Source organism: Panthera uncia, assembly GCF_023721935.1.
Source record: "Panthera uncia isolate 11264 chromosome A3 unlocalized genomic scaffold, Puncia_PCG_1.0 HiC_scaffold_11, whole genome shotgun sequence".
Lineage (NCBI taxonomy): Eukaryota > Metazoa > Chordata > Mammalia > Carnivora > Felidae > Panthera > Panthera uncia.
In genome coordinates, this window is record NW_026057578.1 from 57,244,913 (window position 1) to 57,266,027 (window position 21,115).

The window sequence follows — 21,115 nt, forward strand, 5'->3', positions numbered from 1 at the left end:
ACCATGGCGCGGGGCGGCCGTCAGGCCCCCGGGCGTCGCCCGCCGCCTCAGGCCCCGGCGCCCGCGCCCCGCGCCGCGCGCCTAGAGGACGGGCCCGGAGCGTGGGGCCGCGGCGCCGCCGAGAGTTGAGCGAGTGAGCGCGAGGCAGCGAGACAAAGATAACCCGGGAGGCGGGGGCGGAGGCGGGGAGGGAGGCGGGGAGGGAGGGGGCGGCGGCGGCGAGGGAGGAGGAGAAACGGGACACCGAAAATATATTCTGAGGAGAGAGAAAACAGCTCCCCCTCTCCTTCTCCGGCAGGAAAAACGAGCGGAAACGCACTCCCAGCCCGAGCCCCGCTGGGGAGGGCGCGGGGCGAGCCGCCCGCTCGGCGTGAATATTCAGCAGGGGTGGGGCCCGAACAATGGCCGGCCGGCGGGCAGCGCGGACAGCGGTCGGGATGCGGCTACCGGCCCGCGCGGCGCTCGTAGAAAGGGCCAGAGTAGGGACGAGACGGACCGGGATGTCCCCGGTGAGGTGCCGAGGGTGAGGAGACGCCCCACCTCGCGCTAACAAAACGGAACAGGATCGACCTGGCCGCAAACGCACAGAGGCTGACGGAGCCTTGTCTCCGGCAGGGGGTGCGTCCCGTCCCGCCCCGCCCGCCGGCCGCGCCCGGGCTCTAAACGGACGGGAAGGGGGTGTCGCCCGGCCAACGAGGGGCCGCCCTTTTTCCTTACCCCCGCGTATCCTATCCCCTTCCCCCACCACCAGATTCTATACCCCTAAGACCCTCATTTCCGGTTTCCCTACAAGGTTTTCTTTTCCTTTCTTGCAGGCTACGTTTGTGACACGCTTGTAGGGGCGGAATTCGTTGAGCATCACTTGGCCGCCCGGTCCCAAGCCTTTCAGTGGAAATAGTATCCAAAGCAGCTTCTCTTAATTGCGGTGCGCTGACTTCCTTACCTCCTTCATTAGGTGAGCACTGTGCTTGGGGCCCTAAGTGCTAACCCCAGTTTGTGCCTAAGATGCTTAAGGATCAATAAACAGGCTTCTAACAGTAACTTTGGAAGCTTTTCCGTAGTTAGGCAATTTGAGCCTCTTATACGAGGATATATTGTCTGCGCACTAGGATCATTTTCATCACATTCCATTGTACAAAAACTTTCAATGGCTCCCTGTTACCTCACAGCAGGTTCGAAACCGAAGTGCGTCGGAATCACCAGGAGGGATTGTAAAAGCACTGATTGCTGACCCCACCTTCAGCAGGTCTGGGATCGGCCTGAGAATATGTACTTCTAACAAGTTGTCAGATGATGCTAGCATTGCTGTTACAGGGATCACATTTTGAGAACAAAAGGCTTACAGGATGAAAATCCAAGGCCCTTCACAATCAGGCTTCACAAACATCACTGTCATCATTGTGTACCATTATGTATGCTTTATGCACAGGACCCAATTTAACCTGTCTTATAGCCCTTATGTATTGTTATCCACATTTTAAGGATGAGGAAACCGAAGTACTGAAAGATAAGGAATGTGGCTAAATTCCTTAAAAGCGCAGCCTGGAAGTAGAATAGGGGTTCTCACTGGGTCAGCCTGATTCAGCCAAGTTAACCTTTTACCCAGAATATGTTTAGCACTCTCCTGCCTCGCAATGACTTGAAGATTTTCAACTATGAGAATCCCTTCTGAGGGACTCCTGGAACCCACTGACTAGGAAAGTCATAGTAACCAAAGTGTTCCTTGAATTTAAGTAGTGTGTTTCAATGATTTTGTTTTCTAATCTATTCACTGCAATGGCATTATCTGTGAGTGTAAATTATTTACTCAAAGAGCTAGATTGGTGTGTATGACATGCTTCAGACCATATTACTACCACTAATATTTAGTAGTAGTATTAGTATCAGGTAACACATATTAGGTTCAGACAGTGTGCTAAGCATTTACCGTACATTATCTCATTATTCTTCACATTAACCCCAAATGGTACTTTTATTTTTCCCACATTACACATTAGAAAACCAACATGTAAAGAAGTTAAGTGACTTCCTTGGTGAGCACAGCTGAACCCACTGCAGAAACGCAGCCCCCCCACCCCAAGCCAGCCTCCCTCCACAGGTTCACTCATGATTTTGAGGCCCACCTCTGATCACCCACTTCTTCTCTGCCTAGCCAGATTCTCCATCATCACCTCAAGCACAGCTCAGGAACCAACTCTTCCTTCTCCTACAAGCTTTCCCTGAATCTCTCTCTCCTAAACTGTTATTTCCCATGTCACCATTGTGATGGTTACATTCCATTTTCAGTTCAGTACCTTTTCTTGAAGTACCTTACCCAGTGCAAGGCGCTGGCTTAGCCATTGCCTGAGATATAAGGAAGAGCTTACAATTTGATAATGTGTATAAGAGTCTCATGAATAGCTATAGTTAAAGGCAGAACATTATGAATTCTGGCTGTATACGAAGAACATTAAACAGGTCTAGTGGAAAGTAGGCTAGATTTGAGGCAAAACTAAACTAGGTTTGAACTTAGTTTGTTATCAGTTGTGCAGCCTTAAACATGTTACTTAAATTCTGAGCCTTTGTTTCCTCTTCTGTCAATAAGATGAAGACTAGAGATCAGAAGAACCATTAAGAGGCCATCTCAAAAGCACAGGACAGACAGAGTAATAAGGCCTGGAGAAAGGAGATACAAGGTCTTGGGCCAGTAGACTCTCTTAAGACTTGGCATCTGATAGGATGCCAGAGTTAGTGTAGACAAGAAGATAAAAGATTTACTTGTGGCTTAGAGCTTTGTTCGCACTTGGGACGATGTTGTCAGGAACACAGGAAAGGATACAGTTGTTGACTGGTGGTGACAAAGGAAGGTTTTGTTTTGGACTCTGTGGGAAGTTAGTTAACTTTTCACACAGAAATATCGACACCTACCGAGCTTGTAACTCTGCTTGAGATCTGAGGGTGAGGGCCATTTTCTCAATCAACAGTCCTATGTTAGCTCTGGCTGCCATAACAAAATACCATAGACTGGGTGGCTTAAATAACAGAGATTTATTATATCGAAGTTCTGGAGGCTAGAAATCCAAGAGCAATGTTCCAGCTGATTTGGGTTCTGGTGAGAGCTCTCTCCCTGGCTTGCAATGGCCACCTTCTCAGTATTGTCCTCATGTGGGTTTTCACAGGGGGGAAAAAAAAAAAAAAAGCTATCTGGTATCTCATAAGGACACCCACCCCTATTCTATCAGGGCCCCACCTTTATGACCTTATGAATTTAACCTTAATTATTTCCTTAGAGGCCCCATATACAAATATAGCCTCATTGGGGCTTAGAGTTTCAACACAAGGGGGACACAAGCATTCAGTCCATAATAAGCCATATGCTGTATGGTACCAAGAAGTAGACTTAAGTCATGGCCCTTGTTCCTAAGAATCTATTTGAGACCACAAAATAAACCGACCCAAAAAGATAATCAAAATAATAATCTGGAAAATAAATGCTAACTTGGCATTTTAGGCTGGAAGAAAAGATAGCTTACTTAGACAAGGAATGTGAAGTTGGAAAAATTAGGAACCTGGCCACACTGGGCCAGAAGACTCGATTCAGAAGACCCTGAGAGGTAAAGCTAGACAGGTTAGGTGGGACCAGAAAAGCTAAAGCATGGGTGATGTGGAGGTTAAAAACAGAAGCCAGATTATCAGTCAAGTCAAGAAGAAACAGCCTAGCCTTGGCTTTCAAGAGCTCCACAGGCAGGTTAGATGCTCATGTATTCAGCAGGCCATGAGATACAAATGTGTATCTTCCCAGAGTACAATGGGCCACACAACAGTTACCCAGTCACACAAGTCCCAAGGGGAACTCAATTATGCAAGAGGTCGTCAGTGACAACTCCCTGTATATCACTTTACTTATTTCATAGTTTTTTCTTTGTTGCAAAAATATTGGTAGAAATTTTCAACCTCCGTATGAGGGCAAGAAGGGCAGAAGATCTGTGAAACTGGACTACATGATTATAACTTAAGGGCTCAGGGTCAGGGCTTAGGTCAACTGGAAATAAATGATGGAAGTGGTGGTGAGCAGGGGGAATTGAGTCAAACAAAGGAAGCAGTGGTGGAATGTGTTCAGGAAAATCCCAGAAAGGGAAAAGCATAGGTTAGGAGTCAGAGATCTAAATTCCTCTTCTCTGATAGACAAAGTGTTAAGTAAATGCTTACCCTCTCTGTCTCTCAGTTTTCTAACATGTGAGATTAAGGACTTGGATGGAAATGATTGAAAGATCCTCTCCGGACCTTAAAAACTCACATTTGTATCATCACCCTGGCCTCAGTCCTACAACTGCTCATACCTTTTAACCAGAGTGGAAGGGGGTTGATATGAGCAATGGAAGTTAATGGAACATGTGGAATGCTGTAGATTTGGCAGCAAAGCTCAGCCCTTTAAAAGCCAACTTTGAGCATTGGTAGAGTCAGAATCTTTTTTGACTGGTGTATCAGTTGAATTAAAAGGAAGCAACTACTCTAGTGCACAACAGGATGGAAGGCGTAGGATGCAGAAGCAGATCAAAGGGCAACAAAAGAAGAAGCAGATCACAGGCAAAACAGACATCCTACCCTAGCTACCAGGGCTGTTGATGTTGTCACTTCTGTCATGAGGAAGTTCTCTTAATTCAGACCTCCCAAAAGGAGATCCTGAGACAGAGATTTGGTGCAGGTAGTTTATTTGAGAGATGATCACAGTAAGTCCAAGTGAAGGAGAAGGAAAAGTGAAACATGGAGATGAGCCAGTGAGGAGTATGTTAAGGAGCAGGTTTTACTCTGGGCAGCTGGGCTAGATGGACCTAGCTAGCTAGAAAAAGAAAATGTAGATTCCTCTTACTTTATGAGTTCAGGAAAAGTTTTCTGTAAACGTATATTTAAAAAACAGAACAGTGTTTTAAACACAGAGGAACTTGCTAGTTCTAGAAAACCTATTTGAAATGTTGTATGAAGGGGGTTACTGTCCCTTAACTTAGCCTTTTTGTAAATTTGTATTTTGCGAATAAACATATAAGGATTGCTTCAATCAACTTCCACTGTGAAAAGTCCTTTACGTAAAAAATCCTCAAGGGGTCTCAAGAATGAAGTCAGAGATAGCCCTAGCCTTAGAAATCAAGATGTGAGCCATAGGAAGTGGTTGGGAGAAGCTGGTTGGGGACATTAAATAGTTGTCAAGTATGTCTGTTTTTGATAGAGGGTTTGGTGAATGGAATCAGAGGCTCTGCCAAGGGTAGACCAAGGTAGTCCTGCTAGCTGAAGAAATAACAGTTTTTATTTATATTTGATCATATATTTGTGTCCTCTACAGTGAAATCTCAGGAAATGACTAGACCAATGGGCCTCTCTCATGCTCAGTTATTTAATATGTCACCACTGAAATAGATCAGATCCTGGCCAGTATGCATCAGAACCTCCATTGAAGAGGAGTTCAATCATAATCAAGTTTATCCCTTTAAAAATTAATGAATCACAAGGCTCCATTAGTGCAAGTTGGCCAGTCCTATTGATTTGCAGTTCTCAGTTGATTATAGTGATTCTACTCTCAAAATATTCCATACTCTACAAAGTATGCTCTATAAAAAAGATTAAGTGGTGACCTACCGATGACAAACTATGAACTGTAAATGCCATATTTATGAATTAAAAATTTGAGGCCTTTCTTATTCTTTTGAACAAATATAATTGTCATTTTCATCTTCTCATCTATGTCTGTGTTCTATATTTAGTGGCCAACTAATCATCAGGACCAGATCGAGAAGCCAGCGATGACTGACATGGATCACCTGGATCACCTAATTGTTGGCTAAAGACAGCTCCTTGAGGTTAGTTGGGAGTGGGGCCCCTGGTGTTGGGGAGAGGAAGAGCTGGATGAGAAAGTTTGTTTGGATCAGCATAAAGTCTTTATCACTCCTGGAAATGCAACTCAGAGTCACAAAAAGGAAAAACCACTTATTCTCACAGAATTGCATCTTTTATTGCATTAGAACTTATCATTAGCTGGCTTCAGATTTATAATAGTGTTTGTGGAGAAGTGCTACGCAAAAATGATCTTTAGAATCACAACTTTGCCCTTCAATTATGTAGAGAGGACAAAATGAAGAGAAAATGGGGCACCAGTAGATGGCAAGAAGAATTAAAGAGGGAATACTTTGGAAAAGGCTACAACATAAGCCAAGTTAGAAATGTCACCACCCATTTTGAAATTTCCAGGAACTGGGAACAAGACAGTCATTCAGAAGAGAGAACCAGTGGCCTAGGAAAAATTGAAAAGCTGTTTTTCATAACTTAATTCTTTACACACTTCCAACCTTAAGAAAATCCCTTTCTGGAGTGCGTGTGTGTCGCATTCAGTTAAGTGTCCAAGGACTTCGGCTCAGGTCATGATCTCGTGATTCATGAGTTCAAGCCCTGCATCAGGCTCAGTGCTGACAGCTCAGAGCCTGGAGCCTGCTTCAGATTCTGTGTCTCCCTCTCTCTCTGCCCCTCCCCCACTTACACCCTGTCTCTCTCTCAATCTCTCTCTATCTATCAAAAAAAATAGATATTAAAAAAATTGTTTTAAAAAAGAAAGAAAATCCCTTTCTGCATAGCCATTTTAAACACAAAGTGGATAAAGAACTAGACTATGTGTTCTCTTTTACAAAAAGTGTTCCTCTGAACCTTAGGGTTCCTTGGAGGCAGTTCAGGGGCTGCCTCTATCCCAAGGGAGGTCAAGGGAGTTAGTAATAGGGCTGCTGAGATTATTGCTGCTTCCCTGTCATCACACAGGTTCTGCTTTTCTATGCTTTATAAATTGGGAATATGAGTAACAGTTTATGAAGACAAGATTTCCATGGCTAAGAAAAGTTTACAAATCTCAAGCAAAGGTATACTTAGAACCAAGATTTCTATGATAATATGACACAGATATCTGTTAGATAGGTTTATGCTGAGTTCAAAACTAAGCAGCACATTAGGCATTTTTAAATGATGGCCATGACCTGAGTAGAAATGATGCAGGAGTGGGAATCAGGAAACCTAGGGTCTGTATTCAATACTACTAGAAGCTGCATTGTCATGGTGGTTAAAGCACCCAGACTGGTGAGTGAGACCAAATATTCACGAACTGGTTCATTATTATCAAATGTTTCACTCTCCTACTACATCTTCTACACAGATCTGAGGATTCCTGTCTATAAGTGTGACTGTGATCTATTAGGGTCTATTTGACAGCCTGTTTTTTACTAAATAACCTACCTCCTGTTTTTCACACAGCACATTATGGAGAGGTTGATGAGATGATCATTTTTAATTTCTCAGAGTCGATCCAAAAGAATGATTGAGAAAGTTAAAACAGGAGAATTAAAAAATAGAGTTACAAACAATAATCTGGGCAACACTGCTTATATTGACAAATTTAAAGAATGTTTATGAAAAGTCTGTAATAATAGAGAAATGTATGTTGTAATGCTAATTGAAAATATCACTATAAGTTTGTATGAGATTATAATCATAGCTGCACAAAAGCTAAAAACTATTCCAAGGAAAAATTGGGAGGAAATACATCAAATTTTAGTACTTTTTGGCTGACAAAACTGTGACATTTTTTTTTCCTTTCAAGAAGTGATTCTACAAATTCCCTTTAGCAGCATATCTATTTTATGAATTAAAAAATACAAACTTAGGGGCACCTGGGTGGCTCAGTCAGTTGAGTATCCAACTCTTAGTTTTTGTTCAGGTGACAATCTCACGGCTGCATGGTTCGAGCCCCATGGTCAGGCTCTGTGCTGACAGTGTGTATCCTGCTAGAGACTTTTCCCTCTCTCTCTGCCCCTCCCCCACTTGCACTCTCTTGGTCTCTCTTCAAGATACATAAATAAACTTAAAAAAAAAATACAAACTTAAATTTTAAAAGAAAATGAAATAAAGTAATTGTATTAGTTTCCAGGGCTTCCCTAACAAAATATCACAAACTGGATGGCTTAAAACAACAGAAATGTATTGTCTCACAATCTGAAGGCCGGAAGTCTGAAATCAAGGTATTGGTAGGCAACATTACCTCTGAAACCTGTAGGAGAGTCAGTCCTTCCCTGCACTCCTGGTAGTTTGCTGGCAATTTTTGGTGTTCGTTGGCTCACAGCTGCATAGGTCCAATCATGTGGCGTTCTCCTTGTCTGTGTCTTCACATGGCCAACTTCTCAAAAGGACTCCAGTCATATTGAATTAAGGGTCCACCCTATTCCAGGATGACAATATCTTAACTAATTATATCTTCAACCATCCTGCTTCCAAATAAGGACACAATCTGAGGTACTGGAGTTTAGGAATTCAACATATCTTTTTTGGGGAGAACATAATTCAACCTATAACAGTAATTTAATGATTTCGATGTTTCTTAGAGAAGTTGAAGACTATTATTCTTTCTTACCCTCATGTAGTGGTTTCCAGTTTAGCACATGGATGGTTTAGAAAAGCAGTGGTTTTGATAGTTTTTGCTGTGACTTCCTCACCGTCCCTCTTGCCATCCCTCTCCTTATCGAACATGTATTTATTAGGCATATACTGAGTTTGTAGCACTGTATTAAATCCATCAAAATTTTAAAAAATCAGGGGCGCCTGGGTGGCTCAGTTGGTTAAGTGGCCGACTTCGGCTCAGGTCATGATCTCGCAGTCCGTGAGTTCGAGCCCCGCGTCAGGCTCTGTGCTGACAGCTCAGAGCCTGGAGCCTGTTTCAGATTCTGTGTCTCCCTCTCTCTGACCCTCCCCCGTTCATGCTCTGTCTCTCTCTGTCTCAAAAATAAATAAACGTTAAAAAATAAATAAATAAATAAATAAATAAATAAATTTTAAAAAAATCACACAAAACTTTCTTCTAACCATTAGCTACAAGTTACTTTCATTTTTCAAATAGACTGACTTTATAATGAATGACTTCAGTTTGTAAATCACCATAAAGAATTACCTTTAAGTTAGATCATAAAAACATTTCTTAGACCATTTTACAATTATATAACAGATGACTGGGGGAAAAGGCAGAAGAAAACTAAAGAAGAAATGGTCCAAATAGAAATTAATTTGCTTGTTGTAAAGCCAGAAGCAATACTTTTCAGCACTGAGTAATCTCCAGTTTGGCTGGGATATTTGTAAATTAGCTAAATGTTTTAAAATAGTGTCTTACTGGCTTTGAACTATTCTTTGTGACTTTTTCCCACTGCGTTGCTAGAAATAGCTTCTTGTTTTAAATTGAAATTTAAGCATGTTTATTTAATTTTTTGAAAGAACTCTGTCTTTTGCTAAGTTTGACAGAATTTCTTGATGTAATAATATAAATAAGGGAATATAGTGTGGCATGGATAAAATGAGGATGACTTTCTTTATATTTTCTAAATATGATCATATTGCTTTTGGAAGCAAAACTATTTATTTCCCTTGTTACATCCATGCATTTATTTTAACGAGTATTTATGAGATTCAGTGACATATTCAAATCAGCATGTGTATTCCATTGTGTAGTTATTCCCTTTTATTTTCAATTTCTTGTTAGGAATGCTTTGTGTCTAAAAAGCTAAGGAAATTAAATGCAAGACTCTGTCAATACAATGAAACTTTACTATGTACAAGTCAGGAAATTAGAATATGTTGTTCCTCCAGCAGCTGGTATTGCGCTACTCTGAACATTGTAAGTCAAGAAAGTTAAAGTGGGGCAGTTTTTGCTCTCAAGGATTTTATCTGGATACAAAAGAATATCGCTTCTCCCCACTGAGTGCACAGCTCTGAGGCCCCTGAATCCTCAACATTTTCTGCTCCCAACTCCCCTTCTCTACTCTGCAAGAAGGCAGCTACAAATCAGACTGATACACTACCTGTGATGATGTCACAGGGGTAGTGTGCAGAGGAATGTAGTAGCTCTCCCAGCACTGCTACTGGTAGTAGTAATAGCCCTACTTTATCGGGTGTTCACCGTGTGCCAGGACTTTATCTACATTATTTAATCCTCAATGACCCTGAGTAGCAGACACTTTTGCTATCCCCATGTCGTAGAAGGAAAACCAAGATGTAGAAACATTAAGTGATTTGGCCCTGATTGCACATTTAGAACGTAGCAAATCCAGGATTAAAAACTAGATTCACATGGACAACTTATGCTTTTGACCAGTAAGTTTTAGGTAACTTACACATTTTTACCAAGTTTTGGAAGACTTAATTCTCTAATGCAAAAGAAACTTAAAAAAATTACCTTCTCTGATTATAAATATAATATGTATTCATTGAAGAAAATACGGGGAAATATAAAATAAAATACTAAAATACAAAATTAACCAATAATCCTTACCAATAATCATTAACACTTAATATATTTACTTTGTTTTTCTAAGCAAACACATGTGTGCGTGTGCATGTGTGTGGGAGTGTGTGTTTAATATAATCAGAATTGTACAGTTAGGTGACCTCCTTTTCACTTCATATATTAGGAACATTTCAACATCATTAAATATTCTGTTACAATCTAATTTTTAATGGCTGAATTGACTGTAATATAATTTATTTAACCAATCATGTGGTGTTGGGTACTTTGGTTATTTCTAATCAGTCACTATTTTAAATAGCACACATGCTAGGATTTCCTCAAGATAAATCCCTGGGAGTGGAATTGCAAAATCAAAGACTATGAACATTTTTAAAGTTCTTGGTATATTTTGTCACTCTCTAAAAAGGCTCTGCCAAATTATGAGATGGGAAGGTTTCAAAGTGGGTATTTCAAGTTCTGATACAGGCTCTAGTACAGGAGGTATTGTGGGGAAATGTAGATCATCCATCACTTTTCAAGACATACCTTATGGGTAGCCATCTGATATCTCCCAGTGGGGTCCAAGGAGGACCCTCACTCTACAGAGAAGGGCTGGAACAGAGATGTACACTGCCTGTTCAAGGCTATGAGTTCAGTGGTCCCTAGAAAGCATGAAACTACTGCTTCTCAATAAATAAAGCAGTTGTAAAGATTGCAGGACATTTACTAGTTAACAAAGGGTTTTCCTGCTCAGTATTTCCTCTGATTTTTGTAACATCCTTGGAATGATACAGCTTTATGACTATTGGCATTTTTCAGAGAATGATGGTCATATTTAGGTGAGGGTACTGACTTATTCAGGGTCACACCACTTTATGCAGAGAAGCCTAGACCATGTCTAATTTGTCCTACTCTCCTACATCAGGCTGCCTCTCTCCAAGAGAAAATCCTTTATGTAAAAGATTCTGTCACGACAAGTGGAAGTAACTTGGTATTATATTAAGGAACCCTTGAACTTGCTCTACAAGTAATTATCTTTATTCTTCTACATTTGCTGGATTCCAGCCAATAGATGCTGCCCTAGACACAGATAGTTCTGAGCTTTTGGGCTAGCAATCTTGAGACACTAACAAGCCTGGTAAATGTAAGAAATGAGGGGAATGCACTTAGTTAACATGGGGTCTGAAAAAGGGCACTTTGGGTAATTACATGTCTGGTTACACATTCTTGACAACTATTTAGAGCTCTGAATGATGGTGCAAAAACAATGCCCAGTTTGTTGGTTTGAACAAGGGCAAACAGGCTCAACCCCAAGTGTGAATCTGTACACCATTTTGGAATGTCGAAACTGGAAAGCCAAGGATCATCATGTATGATGCACACTTAAATTCACTAAAAATGAAGAAAAACAAAACCTACTAAAAGAGAGTAGTCCCAGGTTTCCCAATATATTTCAGATGTATTTAATGTTACACACACACACACGCACACGTTTTTAACTTTACCAAATACTCACTTCTCTTACACAGTATTAAACTTGGGCAGGAACTGAAAGCATGAGACAATTTGTAAAAGAAGTTAAGTTGTAGAGGCACCTGGTTGGCTCAGTTGATAGAGTATGCCACTCTTGATCTTGGGGTTGTGAGTTCAAGCCCCACATTAGGTGTAGAGATTACTTAAAAATAAAATATTTTTTAAAAAAGTAAGTTCTAGCTGTAGATTTGCAGGGACTTGGTTATTATGTGGGTTTAGGTGCCTCTGTGAATCTAAAATAACTATGGTGGGCACCCAGGAGAGAATAGAGAATAACATGTTGAACCCTGAAACTGACTCTGATGAAGAAGATGAGTAAAAGTGTGGTTAACACAGGCTTTAATATTTTATGTTTTAATTTGCATGTTATAACATGTTCAGCATTAAAAATATCTTTTGCATGGTGTTCCTACATAGATAGCTCTAGAAAAAGCATGCAAAGATAGTAGTATTATAGCAAATCTGTTATCTTGACTTTTCTAATTCTAAACTGTGATGGGATTGTGCAACTTTTTTTCATTTTATATCATGTGACACTACAGTGGTATGCTCACTCATTCTAAACTTAATAATAGTAAGCAGTCCATAACTTGATCTGGCTGGTTGGGTTGTATACAAATGTAAAAATTCATTTTAGTGTACACTTTAAGATTAGTATGTGTTATATCTTAGTTTAAAACAAACACTGATGTGTTGGACAGGAATCAAAATGGTTAAGTAGAAAGAACCTCAAATTAAGGAGGATAGATCAGAGCTCTTTAGTCCAAGCTAATCAAAGCAATTAAGTGAAAATCAAGGGAGTTGTTAAAAACCCAAAAGTGGCAGGAAAGGTATGGAATCTGGACAAGACCATAAGATCCTTGCCACCAGTGTAAGGGAGATCCAATTATTAGGGGCAGTTGTCAGAAATAATTAACCTATTTCATGTACATACCCCAGTGAGTTGGCCCTGATCTATAGATTGACCCCTTCAGTGTGGATGAATCCTCCCAACCACAGGTATGCAGTGGAGTTCTCTCCTTCCAAGGAAATTCCTAAGATGACAGATCACAATGCAGGGAGGAGGGCTTTTGGAAATTATTGTTGTCTTTGCGCTATTTCTGTAGAGATGTCAGAAGACATTGAAGTAAACACGAAATCCCTCCCTTGCACACTCACCCATCATACCCTCCACTTTTCCAAAGGTGCCCATTTACAAATACCCAACCAGCTACCCCCAGCAAATATTCAGGGGACTACGCTGACTTTTGCTCAAAATAGTAATAATAAGCATTATTACTGTCTTTTACTGTAGAGGACTAAGAAAGAAAATAAATGACTGTCAGCAGTTCACATTGCACACTTGGTCAAAGCTGCTGGAGTATTCCATTTATATATTTATGAATAGACAAAGTGGCAATGGTTTGAAAATTATGCTTTCAAGAGCTTTGCCTCTGAAATATCTGAAATGCCACCATTACCTATTTACCCCTATCTTAGTTTAGGCTGCTACAACCAAATACCACAAACTGGGTACCTTATAAACCACAGAAATTTTTTAGAACTTTATTTTTCACAGTTCTGGAGGCTGGAAGTCAGATTAGAGCACCAGCATGGTCAGGTTCCGATGAGGACTTTGTCTAGGTTGCAGACCACTGATTTCTCATCGTATCCTCAAAGCAGAAAGAGTAGAGAGAGCAGAAGCAAGCTCTCTCATGTCTTTTTGTAAAGGCACTGATCCCATTCATGAAGGCTTCACCCTCATGCCCTAATTGCCTTCCAAAGGCCCCACCTCCTAATACCATCACATTGGGCATTAGTATTTCAACACATGAATTTTGGAGGGCACATTCAGCCCATAGCAAGCCCTTAGGATGAGAATTGCTTTCCTTTATTCATCATTTTAAAAGTACATATATTACTAATGAGGAAAATATATTAAATTCCTAACATTTTAATACAGACTAATGTCTTAGATGATTTTCTATCTAGGAGAAAATAGACTACTTGATAGGAGAAAATAGACTACTTGACAACTCTGCATATTCAAGTTAAGTGAAAGGTGGATTGAGGGAAGAGAGCAAGTGAAAACCAAAAGGGAGAGTGTACCAAAAAATTCAAAAAGTAGTTAACTGATTTGGCCAAGCATCATAGTCTCCAGTGCATGTGGACTATAAGACTTATGATAAAGGTCCCTCACTCAAGTCTGTTGGAAGTGGCTACGAAGAAGCAATTTACCCACAAATGTATCTTTTTCCCTTTCCTTACTTTGTTTAAGGGACTAAAAATGTGTTTTTAAAATGAAGGACTGAATCGTTGGCTAAATGAAGAACTAAAGTTATATTTTATCCCTCCCTCCATTAAAGAAATAACTAAAATAGGAGCACCTGGGTGGCTCAGTCAGTTAAGCATCTGACTTTGGCTTAGGTCATGATCTCATGGTTCGTGAGTTCGAGCACCACATTAGGCTCTGTGCTGACAGCTCAGAGCCTGGGGCCTGCTTTGGATTCTGTGTCTACTACTCTCTCTGCCCTCTCCTGCTAGCACTCTGTCTCTATCTCTCTCAAAAATAAATAAACATTAAAAAAATTTAAAAAAAGAAATAACTAAGACAGAACAATAGCAACACAAAAACACAAGAAAGAAAAATTTCATACTCCAGAAATTTTAGGAATTCCTAGAAGACAAAGGGTGAATAGGACTGAGTTGATGGCAAAACAAGAAAAGGAAAATCCTGTTTAAAATTCAGGGCCACATAAGCAATTCTAAAATTTCTCAGCACTCAGCATAAATGAATACAAAGAACAAGCCTGGACTTTCAAACAGTTGTGAGGATAGTAAGTTAAATAACTATATTTTGAGCAGTCTTTTCCCTTCCCCTTCTTTCACTGTACATCCAGTGGTGACAGCAATGTGTGTCCCTAGGTTAAAACCTCTATAACTGCATTCAAAAGAGAAACATTCATCATGTTGGGGTTAAAGAAGGAAACAGGTAGACTCTGAAGTGCTTCTAGATCTTCATAGGGACATTGGAGGACAGAAGAAAGAGGTGGAAAGAGTTGACTCCATATTTGCTTCCCAAGTACGAGAATCCTTCTCCTAAGTGAGAAATTTGGCATGGGGGACCACACAGGTAATGGGGCTAGGACTCAAGAGAACAAATGAGGGAGGGAGAAAGATCCAGAAGACAAGCTTCTTATGCCAACCTAATCCCAGATCCCGATCCTTCTTCACAATCAGAAGGAGGCAGACTATTCTAATCAAAACATTAAATGACAGATGAAGAGGGACTCTAAAATATGAATGCAAAAAGCCAAGATTAACCTAGTTATTTGTGGGGAAAAAAAACATTGAGAAAAGAAAGGCATCAGAATCACATTGAAGAAAAAAAAAAAGACACAAACAAACCCCAAGTAAATAACCTTAACGTAGGAAAGGAAAAAGAAATACTTTATAAATTATATCCTCAGAGAAAATTTAAAGGTTTTCATGTCCTTAAGCTGATAAGAGTACATTTGTACATGTCAATTATCCCAATAAATGTAGGTGGGTTAAAATTTATTTAATAAAGGACAAAGACTCTAATTACATTGAAGAAAAAAAATACCATTTACTAGTAATGTGGTAGTTAACGGCACAGACTCTGGATTTGAATCTTGACTTTAATACCTTGTAATAATTTATGAACTAAATATTAAATAATTGGGCTAAGTAGAAGAGTGGATTCAGCTGAAAGTATAAGATCAACCAAGAAATTCTCCCTCAATGTAGTTCTAAAGGATAAAGTAATGACAATGGTCAGTTATGAGATACAAAGTACAAGGCATGGAAGACAGAGAATTGCACATTTTTCCTGCAGGAGTTCTAAAGGTAACCGAGACAAAAGAAAGGAAGAAATATTCAGAAAAATAATTGAAGAAAATTTCCCAGAAGTGATGGAAAATATGAATTTTCAGATTTAAGAGTCCACTTTGTATTGAGCAAGAAAAAAAGGAAAAATAATCCAGAAAAGTCATCTTAAAATTTTAAAATTCCAAGAATAAGGAGAAATTCCTAAAACTTCTAGAAATAAAACAGGTTATCTATAAAGGAATGAAACTCAAATCAACATTAGAAACAATAGACATGGGGTACAGGGGGATATTGGCCAAAAATTAAAAACTAACTTCAAAATTCCAAATTAAAATTACTTCCAACTTTAAATTTTATGCCTAGCCAAGCTAATGTGCAAGTGGGAGGTCAAAATAAAGACATTTTAAGATTGAGAAAGTCTGTATTTCACAGGTCTTAGAAAGATAATATTGAAGAATGTACATCAGCAAAAGAAAAGTTTTTATAGATGCAGAAGATAAAAGATGCTGTATCAAACAGCTCAAAAATTTCAGTAGATTGTAACAGTAAACATTAATTTCCAGCTCACAGTTCATGATGGTCATAGCTTGGGTATGACTCTATTTCAGGCTGTAGGTGTGTTCCATGTTTTTTCTCATTCTAGTACCTACAATTAGGGAGCAGCCTTATCTGAGATGTGTCTGTATTCATGGCCGAGGGAAAAGGAGAGAGAGGCCACAAATATTCAATTGGCTAAAACCCAACATCAGAGATGGAAAAGAAAGTGAATTTTTACTGATAATATTATTTTTATAGTAATTTACTGCACATAGTAAGATTTCATACATGTTAAAGATGATGGGTTGAAATTCCCCTGTTAAAGGACAAAGGCACTAATGGATTTTAAAAATCTAGATCACTAGTATTACAGTGATTAGTACACTAGTACAGGCTATGGATTTCCATCTTGGGTACACTACTTAGTAGGTACATGTAAAGTGAACATAAGAATAGTGTATACCACTTATTTCATAGTATTGTCATGCGTATTAAATGAGATAAAGCATATATAATATCTGTACCCCAATACATGTATAATATATTTAAAGTGCCTAAAAAGTAGTGTGCTCAATAAATATTAGCTCTTATTATTACTGTAAGAGACACCTGGGACAAAACAACAGATTTAAAGTTGGAAAATACAAGAACAGTACAAAAAACAAGATAGGGCAAGCAAATACTAGTGAAAATAAATGGGGAATATTGAGTTAAATATGATGGATTAAAGATGCTGCCACTTCCAACTAAAAACCCACTGAAGTTATAGTAAAGGGAACTTTTTATTTTTTTTTTAATTTTCTTTAACGTTTATTTATTTTTGAGACAGAGAGAGACAGAGCATGAACGGGGGAGGGTCAGAGAGAGAGGGAGACACAGAATCGGAAGCAGGCTCCAGGCTCTGAGCAGTCAGCATAGAGCCCCACGCGGGGCTCGAACTCAGGGACCGCGAGATCATGACCTGAGCTGAAGTCAGACGCTCAACCGACTGAGCCACCCAGGCTCCCCTAAAGGGAACTTTTTAAATATATAGACATAGATCCGTAAAGACAAAGTCATGAAGCAACATCTTGGGGAAAGGAAAGCAGTTAGACATCTAATTGGTAAATGATTAAAAAAACAAAAACAAAACAAAAAACAAAACAAAAAACTCATGCCTGTTCGGCAGTGGGGGAAGAACCCAGAAGTAGACAACTTTGTACCACAGACACAGAGTATCAGGAAGGCTCAAAAGTAGGAGTCACCAGCACCAGTCTGACTATGGAAGGTGGGGTATTGTAAGGGTAAAAATAGGATTATTGATTGAAGTTTATCTATAGTGTAGTTAGATCTCCAACTATACTTCCCACCTCTACATATGCTAGAGCAAGAATGAACTAGAGTAAGCCTGGACTCAGGGCTTAGGTGAGGAATGAGGAACCACACTAAGTACAGTAAGCTTAAGGGAAATGCTACCATAAGGTAGTATACAGTGAAAGCCCCTGGTCTCCTTCCTCCATTTGGCTCCAAGAATGCTCGTACTCTGTACTATTACACAGGCGTGACTAGTCAGGAATCTGATTAGTCTAAGAGAAAGACTTTCAGATATTGATGGTGGGGGTCCTCCAACTACACTGCCCAGACAGATCTCCTTAATAGCATACCCACTAGGAAACAAGCCACACCCACACATAGGGGCCTTGCAAGTAAACTGTTAATTGACTTGCTCTTGATTATGAAAGATCATCTAAGGATTACCAGATATTCCAAGAAAGCCTCCACATATAAGCAGAAAACAAATCAAAAATCAACAAGAGAAAAATGAAATTTGGGGGAGACAGAAATATTGGAGAAGTACAAGAAACTTAGGAAGCAAAACAAAGCAATGTTTCCAGAGAAGTAAAAGAAGATAATTGTATCTATGAAAACAAGAAACCAAGAGACTACAAACAAGGGAACATTCAAAAGTTGTCTTGGAAGTTAAAATAATAGCACATATGAAAAAATGAAAGAATAAGAAGATAAATTTGAAAAAGTCTCCGAGAAAGTAGAAGTAATGATGAGCCTGAGTAAGAAAAAGGATGAAAATGAACTAGAAATGATAGAGGATCAATGCATCAGTATAGCAGTTTCATTTTCCTGAGAAATTGGAGTTTCCAAAAGAAAATGAAGGAAAAGAAATTATCAAATTATCAACTCAAAAAAGATCCCCCTGAAATAAATGACATGAATTTCTAGATGGAAAGCATCAACTAATGCCCAGAACAGTGGATGAAAAGAGATTCATACCAAAGCAACTCTTAGTGAAATTTCAGAGTACTCAGTACAAAAGAAAGATCCTAAAAGATTTCAGGAAACAAAACAGGCCACAAAGGAGTGAGAATCACACTGGCATCACATATCTCAACAGCAAGTCTAGAAACTAGCAATGCTTTCAAAATCCTGAAGAAAAATGATTTTCAACCTAGAGTTCTACACATACCCCCCAAACTATCAATCAAATACAAGAGTAGAATAAAGACATTTTCTGACAGGTTACCCTTATGTCTCCTGTCCTAAGAAGCTTTGGATATGGTCCACAAAAATAAGGGAGTAAAAAAATTGATTAATTAATTAATTAATTTTTAAAAAGGAAAGGGAAGGGAAAGAGGAAAGGGAAACAAAAGGAGGGAATAATGAATTAAATTGGTAATAAAAACACGGGAGAATGATCAAGGGAATGCTCAGGGTGAAGATACAGAGAAGTCCAAGGAGGACAGCAATGCAGCAGGTCTTGAGATCAACCAATGGCACAAAAGGGCAGAGAGAAGACTGTGATGTGGATGGGAGATGTACACTCCTGGTGAAAAGTTAGGAATGAATTAGTGATAGGTACTTAACCAAGCAAAGAGGGAAATTTATTAACTCCAGGGAAAATAAAAAGTTATACTTAGAAGGATATATAATCACAATATACTAAATAACTTTCATAGGCATCATAATGAATATTGGATATTGATGTAACCAAAAATTATAACTGTTTTGGGAGGATGTGGTGAATGGAAATGGGAATGTGATGGAGTCACGTAAGGGAGCTAAATAGTAACATTCTACAACAGGAAACAGATAAAACCTAAAACTAAAAAACCAAGAGATAGCAGTGGGAAAAGTTATTACTTAGAAATGTGGAAGCAATTATCAGAAGAACAATGAAAGTAATAAGTAGTTGTCTCAACAGAGAGAAAATCAGAGTAGGAGGTGTGAGTCAAGGAGTTCATTTTACTATAAGTCTTCTAAAATTACTGTAAAACCATATACTCATTTAAATGAAAAGCTATACAGGTTAAAAAAGACAATAAGTATGGCAATATTAATACCAGACAAAACAGGATTTAAGACTAAAGTATTAGATGGAATGAGAAAAGATATTTCATAATGGTAAAAAGCACTGTCTGCCAAGAAAACATATTGTCATAAATCTTTGCTCTCTTAATAACACAGCCTTAATATGTATGCAAATATGCAAAAAAAAATGAAAATCCAAAATCTTGGTGGAACATTTTAAGATACTTTTCTCAGAAATTGAAATATTAAACAGACAAAAAAAGTCTGTATTTCTGTGGGAGATTTGAATAGTAGAATTAACTACTAACACACATATATATATTTACACATACATGTGTGTTTGTTCACATGCATTCTTTTCTGTTAACCTCAGAATACCACTGTGAATCAGACCACATGGAAAATCTCAATACAGTTTAAAATGTACAAATCAGGGGCACCTGAGTGGCTCAGCTGGCTAAGCCTCCGACTCTTGATTTCAGCTCTGGTCATGATCTTGAAATCAAGCCCCATGTCCAGCCTCAGGCTGGGCCTGGAGCCTGCTTGATATTCTGTCTCCTCTTCTCCCTCTGCCCCTACCCCACTCACGCATGTGCATGCATGCATGTGTGCAAACTGTCTCTCAAAAAATAAATAAAATAAGAAGTACAAATTATATGTACAGGATACATTCTCTGGCTGTAAGGCAGTAAAATTAGAAATGAGCAATAACAAAAGGGTAGCCAAAAAAAAATCAGTTTGTTGTAACATTGTTTAAAATGTTTAACCCCTAATGTAAAAAAATAAATTTTCACTGAAATTGTGAATTATTTTCAAATAAAGGACAGCAGGGGGACTACACAACAAAAATAGGAAGTTAAAAAGGACAATGAAATAATTCTTGAAAAAGAAACTTGTGAATTTAATAGGAAGAATTAATTGGAAAGGAAAAAACATATTTCATCAATAGAAGCAAAAGCTAGTTCTTGGAAGGAAGAGGGGTAAAGAAACAATAAAATAGATAAGCTTTTGGCAAGCTTGTACAATTAAAAGAGAAAGATAAATAAAATTAAGGAAAAGATAAAACTAGAAATTCATACCAACAAATTTAATCATCTAGAGAAAGGGAAAATATTCTAGGAAAATATAAATTACCAAAAATGACCTTTTTTTTAAACAAAAACACTTTATATGGGTTAAAAATTTTTATTGCGATAAAACATAGATAACACAAAATGTGTCATTTTTACCATCTTAAGCATACAATTCAGAGGCATTAATTATATTCATATTGTTGTGCAACCCTCATCACTGTGTTTCCAAATCTTTTCCATCACCCCAAGCAGAAACTCTGTAACCAGTAAATAACTCCCCATTCCCCCTCTCTCCTAGCCCCTGGTATCCTCTAATCTGCTTTCTGTCTCAGAATTTCCCTCTTCTAGGTATTTCATAAGAGTAGAATCAGACACTATTTGCTTCTTTGTGACTGACTTCATTTAGCATACTTTCAAGGTTCATCCATGTTGTAGCATGTATCACAACTTCATTGTTTTTTTAATGGGTGAGTATCTCATTGTATGTATATACTGCATTTTGTTTATTCATTTATATATTGATGGACACTTGGGTTGTTTCCACATTTTGGCTATTATGAAT